Genomic DNA, 6,278 nt, shown 5'->3' with positions numbered 1-6,278 from the left:
TTAGGCCGACTGGGCTGATGTGAGATGAACATTCATGCTACAGGTCCACATTTTTCTGCAAGGTTAGCACCGTGTTTCCATCCAGAAAAATACAAATTTGGGGCCTTAAGAACACTGTCAAAATTCATGATAGAAGGAGTTACGGGACAACCCGCCTGGCAGCTGAGGCTGGCTCCAAGTTGACAACGCTTCCATTGGGCAGCCCCAGTGTGGTGACGCGCTGACGTGGTTGCACACCGCGCACGCACACCCCGTAGCCGGACAGATGCAGCGACAGTGAGTCCTGCACCGACGATGCCAGGGTACGCTGCACTTCGTCCAGCGTCGACAGCAGCGCTCTGCGCGAGGTGTAAAACGCGAGAATTTCACGTTGTTTACTGTGCAAGGTTACACTTCGGCAAGCTTACAGCCTCCTGACGAGGTTCAGGTCTGACCCCGCTTGTGCTGGCCTCCTAAGAATACCTTGTGGCGACGAGCGACCGTGCGAACCCGTTGGTCTCGACAGACCTCCGAGGAGAGCGGACAGGACACGTCAGTGATGCCTCAGACTAGCTTTTAATCTACCGAACCCTAGTCAGTGCTGGCGCGTGCCGAGCGCAGCATCCGCGCACGTGAGAATGCGAGCGCCTGGTATTTTATTCATGTGACGCCACTGCTGCTGCCGCTACAGCCTGTTCAGGGAAATTGGAGCCAAAAAGATGCATCAGGAAGAGGAGAGAAACAGAGCGCTTGTGTTCTTTAGCACTAATTTCCCTCAACACTTATGCGATACCAATTAGCTTCACAGTTTATCCTTCGTCTGAGCATTGCCAATTTTCCTTCACATTATATCAGGAAATTAGCTAGAATATTTTCTGGCCTGTAAAAAGAATTGAACTTAAAAATTGATATTTTTATAATCGTATCTCTTATCGTCAGGTTGCAATGTGAAGGTCATTGAACGTTCACAAAACGAAGGCGTCACGCTCGATTGGCGGATTATTCTTCTAAATAACGGATACGTGACTGTTGACTGCAGTTATTAATTATATATAAACAACACACATATACATACAGAAAGAAACACCACGCCCACTCGCTTGAAAAGAAGAGAAAAAAAATTGAAAGAAGAAAAAGGCACACCGCGACACAACGCATTACGCAAAGAGTATGAGCACTACAGACGAAAGTCGAGTTCCGTAGCTGAAAAGAAGTGCAGCCCAGCTTTATGAGCCGCGTACCGAGTTGAAGGTCGACCCTTTGGAAATAGAGGTGCGGTGGGCATGAAGCAGTGTCATAAAGTGAAGCGCGATTGGGGGCCGACGACATTTTCATATTCTCAAAACGGCTTTCTGTGTCGTCAATTATGGCTCATCCTAGCACGGGATACTCTCAAAGCTCAGGACACAATATACGGCGTCAAAATTGCGACAGCGCTGCGGGCCGTTTTGTCTGGGCTGCATCGGAAACTAACAGTCGAGAATATGCCAATGTTCTTAAACGTCGCTATCGTATGGAGCTTCAACTCGATACGAGACTCACAGAGCTGTGCAGGAATTCTTGTCAGCGAAGGAACTCGAGTTTCGTCTCTAGTGCAGTGTAAGCTGCTTTCATTGGGATATGCAGACGTTGTAGACAACGCACTCTCATGCGCATCGAGATTTTGATGTACATGTTGCGAAAACGTGAGCGCAAGTCGTCACTAACCAAATTTTTGTCTTCGAATGACTTGAACTCACCGCGCGTGTAGCGTGTGCTAAGCAATATTGCGTGGGAACTACGAATACCAACTCCTGTAGAAAATCCCAAGAACGATGAAGCGTAACGAAAACCTGCCGACTAGCGCATACACATACATGGGCGTCGAGATAAATCAGGAAGCTTGAAAGTTTCTCACGCAAGAACACACTAATATGTTTCTGTGGCATTTCAATCACGGGGGGCCGCCTACGAATAAAAGACTTTCCAGCGACTAGCGAGTCTCAACATACTCAAAAAACTCAACAACGATATGGGCATGCGGGCAAACAGCAACAGTACATGCACTATACAGGATGTACCAGCTGTCATGCTTCGCATTCTTAAAAAAAGACTGGCCATTTACGCGAAGATAACCAAGTGCATATTGTTTGCAGTCGAGTAGAGTTGCCGCCAGTAACCTTTTTTGCTGATGCCATTAAATATATTGCGAGACAGCTGTTCAATCTCGACGGTTTATTATGCCGGCCACGCGCTGAAGCGAATGGCGCTGGCCATGATGATGAGTATATACAGATGAAGAAGATGAAGGGCTAATATAATGCTCACACAATTACCCCCGCGCATGGAAGCGGCCAACCTGGCCGCTGGCTATAGCGGCGAACGCCGTATGAAAGGCTTCAAACGTGAAACATGCACAATCTCTGTGGTACGGCAGCGGCCGTCCAAAGGCGTAACAACGGGCGCGACACGATAGTTAACTGGCGAAGTCTGTTCCTGAACTGTGTAAGGCCCGAGAAAACGGGACTGAAATTTCTCGCATAAACCAGGAACGCGAACTGGAGTCCACAGCAACACTTCGTCTCCAGGCTGGAAGGAAACGACACGGTGGGATGCATCATAGCGAGTTTTGCGGTCTTGTTGACTGGCGTCGGTGTTGAGGCGGGCGTGTTGGCGACACTGGGTAATTCGCGAAACAAATTGCTCACACGTTGATGTGGACGATGGCACGGGGACGTCAAAGAAAGAGACGTCGAGGACAGTGATTGGTTGACGACCATACACAAGGAAAAAGGGCGAGTACCCCGTTGTGCGTTGGACGGCCGTGTTGTAAGCGAAGGTGACGAATGGGAGAATAACATCCCAATTGGTGTGATCAGGGTTGATGTACATTGAAATCATGTCGGACAGCGTACGATGAAAGCGCTCTGTGAGGCCATTAGTTTGAGGGTGGTAGCTGGAAGTCGTTTTATGGATGGTATTGGACGCACCGAGAACATCGTCGAGAAGTTTAGACAGAAAGGTCCTGCCGCGGTCACTCAAAAGAATACGTGGGGCTCCGTGTCGTAAAAAGATCGTTTCCAAGAAAAAGGATGCAACCTCCGCTGCGGAACCGGAAGGTAGTGCGGCTGTTTCAGCGTACCGTGTCAAGTGGTCTACAGCTGTGACAATCCATCGTTTACCGCCAGCCGATAAGGGTAGTGGACCATACAAGTCGATACATATATGCTGTGGCAGGTGCACGAGGTGCCAGAGTCGCCAGGTGGTTGGGAGTAACAGGAGCAGGAGGCGTTGTCTGAACGAACGCTGGTTGCATAGCCGCAACCTGAGCATACGAGGGCGCCGGCGAAGGAGGGACACAGCCCACAGTGCAGGTCATGGAGGACAGCTCCTCTTTGATGATGTCGCGCAGGCCAGGAACCGAAGGTTGCGGCTGAAGAACGGGAGGACTGCGCAGGCCGTACACTTGGAGCTCCTCGCGTATGAGAGTCCTAATCAGGACACGCAGGTCCGTATCGGAGGAAGGAGGCGTGTCACAGGCGACAGGTTGTAAACGGATGGCCTGCAGGGCGTCCAGATGCTGGCAAGTCGCGATAACATCGTTAACGGTATTTGGATTCTTGATGGCCAGTGCGTTGAACGCGACGTGGGCAATGCCCTTGAGGATATGACGAACACGATCTGATTCAGTCATGGCTGCGTCAACCCGGCGACAAAGGGCGAGGACGTCCTCGATATAAGAGGTGTATGTTTCCCCGGGAAGTTGCATGCGTGCATCAAGCTTTTTCTTGGCTACCTCAGAGCGGACGTTGGGGGCGCCGAAAATTTGCCGAAGCTGGTGTCTGAAAGCCGCCCAGTCAGGGAAGGAGCGCTCATGGTTAAGAAACCAAGTCCTGGCAACGTCAGTGAGGTAGAATGCGACGCTCCGAAGCTTGTGAGAATCATCCCACCGGTTAGACTCACTCACGCGGTCATAATTGTCTAACCAGTCGTCAACGTCCTCACTAGGAAGGCCAGCGAACATGGTGGGATCGCGCTGCCGCGCGCTGACGGTCCATGAAGGAACGGCTGGTGGGGCAGAGACGGTGACGCTGGGGGCTCCTGGTGGATCTTCTTGGGGCATGGTGGCGGAAAGGCGGGGCAAGCGGCGACCGGAACGAAGCTCCAGGGAAACTCGAAGTCGTAGAGGACCAAGGGATCGAGAGCACTCTCCACCACTTGCGAGACAGCTGTTCAATCTCGACGGTTTATTATGCCGGCCACGCGCTGAAGCGAATGACGCTGGCCATGATGATGAGTATATACAGATGAAGAAGATGAAGGGCTAATATAATGCTCACAATATTAATAATTGCAATTAGCAATTTTGTTTATTACTGATATGAATAATATGCTGTAATTCAAGAATTTGTAGATTGAAAGAAACTTGAAGCTGGCATGTTTTCAGCCAGGTACTATTTGCCCGTTTGTTTTTTGTGGGTGATAAGGAAAGCCCGCGTGACTAACAGTCAGCCTGCATCAAGAAGCAGCGCTTTCACACAATTAACATAGCAGTTAGCAGAGGTGCCGGCCCTCAGCCCGTAGCAACATCAATGCTTTGCGCTGTCGCGGCCGGGGCGTGACAGATCGACCACTAACTCCTGTGCTTGTTTGAGGGCGCTCCTTTTTGATGCGTGTGGACGGTTAGTCACGTAATATTTTTTTTTCATTATTTGCGGGCTGTCTTTATGAGCCCAAAAAATAAGCGGGTAAAAATCACCTGACTGAAAACATGCCAGTTCCCGGTTTCTTTCAATTTTCTACAAATTGTTCACTCACAGCACGCCATTCAGAGCATTAATTAAAAATTAGGTAATTGCAGTTAAATATTAAATTGAATGGCATCAAGAAAAATATTACTCGCGGCTACTCTACTCGACTCTGGACAATAAGCTCTTGGTTATTTTCCCGTAGAATGACCCGTCTTTTTTTTTTTTAAACGCGATGCATGATACCTAGAACAATCTGCAAATACTCGCTATTTCTTAAGGTTACACAGACACAAAACTTGGATAATTTTGTAGTTCAGTGAGTACAAAGGCCTGAAAGATATTTCCAGTAGAGCATTGCAACTAAAGGAGACTAGCCGTACTGAACTCAATTCAATCACCATGAAGCAGAAGGTGCGAGTGAATGCTGAACTGTGGGGCCGAATTCACAAAGCTTTTCTTTTGTAAGTGGTTTATCCCACTGGCCGGTCATCTTCACTTATAATATGTCCAACATCACGAATGCCTGTCATCTCGAACTCTTGCGAATAGTTGTGGTGTAATATTTTTTTTTTTTTTATGGATGCGAATCCTGACTGACAGTGGGCAAACAATCGCTAGCCTTGTTACCACAACTTTAGCAGCGTTGCGCAGGATTAAACGGATTATACAGTCACAAATAAAATGCTTCGTGCAAACCGCAAGCCGCCTCCGAAGTTAAGCTCAAACAAATTAAGATGCTGCAGGAACTGTATCTCATCTTATCAAAGTATACGAAATCAACACGCCATGGCACCTATCATAGCGTCAAATACAGCTGCCGAAACGGCCGGTTGGCCTTTCTTTCGCATTTTTTTTTTTTTTAAGTGCTTGGTTAGACCGGGCTTTCACGCCGGGATTCACGGCACAGAAAGGTCAGGCATGCAGACCAAAATAAAAGAAGACCACAAACACCCCTCTACTTTTTTGTCCGCGTTTTCAAGCCTGGCCGATTCCTTGCCCGTGAATCCCTTGACTTGCCCAATCTCCCGTCGTTGTAATCTTCACTCGAGTACTTTCATCGCGTGTCATCACATGCCGCCGTGGCTTGTTGCCCCTCACCTGGGCACAGTCCTGGACGGACCGTGGCGGCACGACGAGGGATCTCGCACCGCGTTGCTGTGCAGCGTGGCGACGGCGCGCAGCAGTGCCACGGACGAGGCTAGCCTGGGCTCCTGCGGCGCCGACAGCAGACTCCGCGAGCGCAGGGCGTCCGCCCAGCGGGACGCCAGCCGGGTCACGCCCAGCTGCCCGCCGGAAGAAGACAATCCTAGGGTTGCAAGCGCAAAGTGTGGTAGATTAGTGAGTGAGTGAGTGAGTGAGTGAGTGAGTGAGTGAGTGAGTGAGTGAGTGAGTGAGTGAGTGAGTGAGTGAGTGAGTGAGTGAGTGAGTGAGTGAGTGAGTGAGTGAGTGAGTGAGTGAGTGAGTGAGTGAGTGAGTGAGTGAGTGAGTGAGTGAGTGAGTGAGTGAGTGAGTGAGTGAGTGAGTGAGTGAGTGAGTGAGTGAGTGAGTGAGTGAGTGAGTGAGTGAGTG

The sequence above is a fragment of the Dermacentor silvarum genome, chromosome 3 (assembly GCF_013339745.2).
Source record: "Dermacentor silvarum isolate Dsil-2018 chromosome 3, BIME_Dsil_1.4, whole genome shotgun sequence".
NCBI lineage: Eukaryota > Metazoa > Arthropoda > Arachnida > Ixodida > Ixodidae > Dermacentor > Dermacentor silvarum.
The sequence above is the reverse complement of the archived record's forward strand: the minus strand, read 5'-3'. Positions refer to the sequence as shown.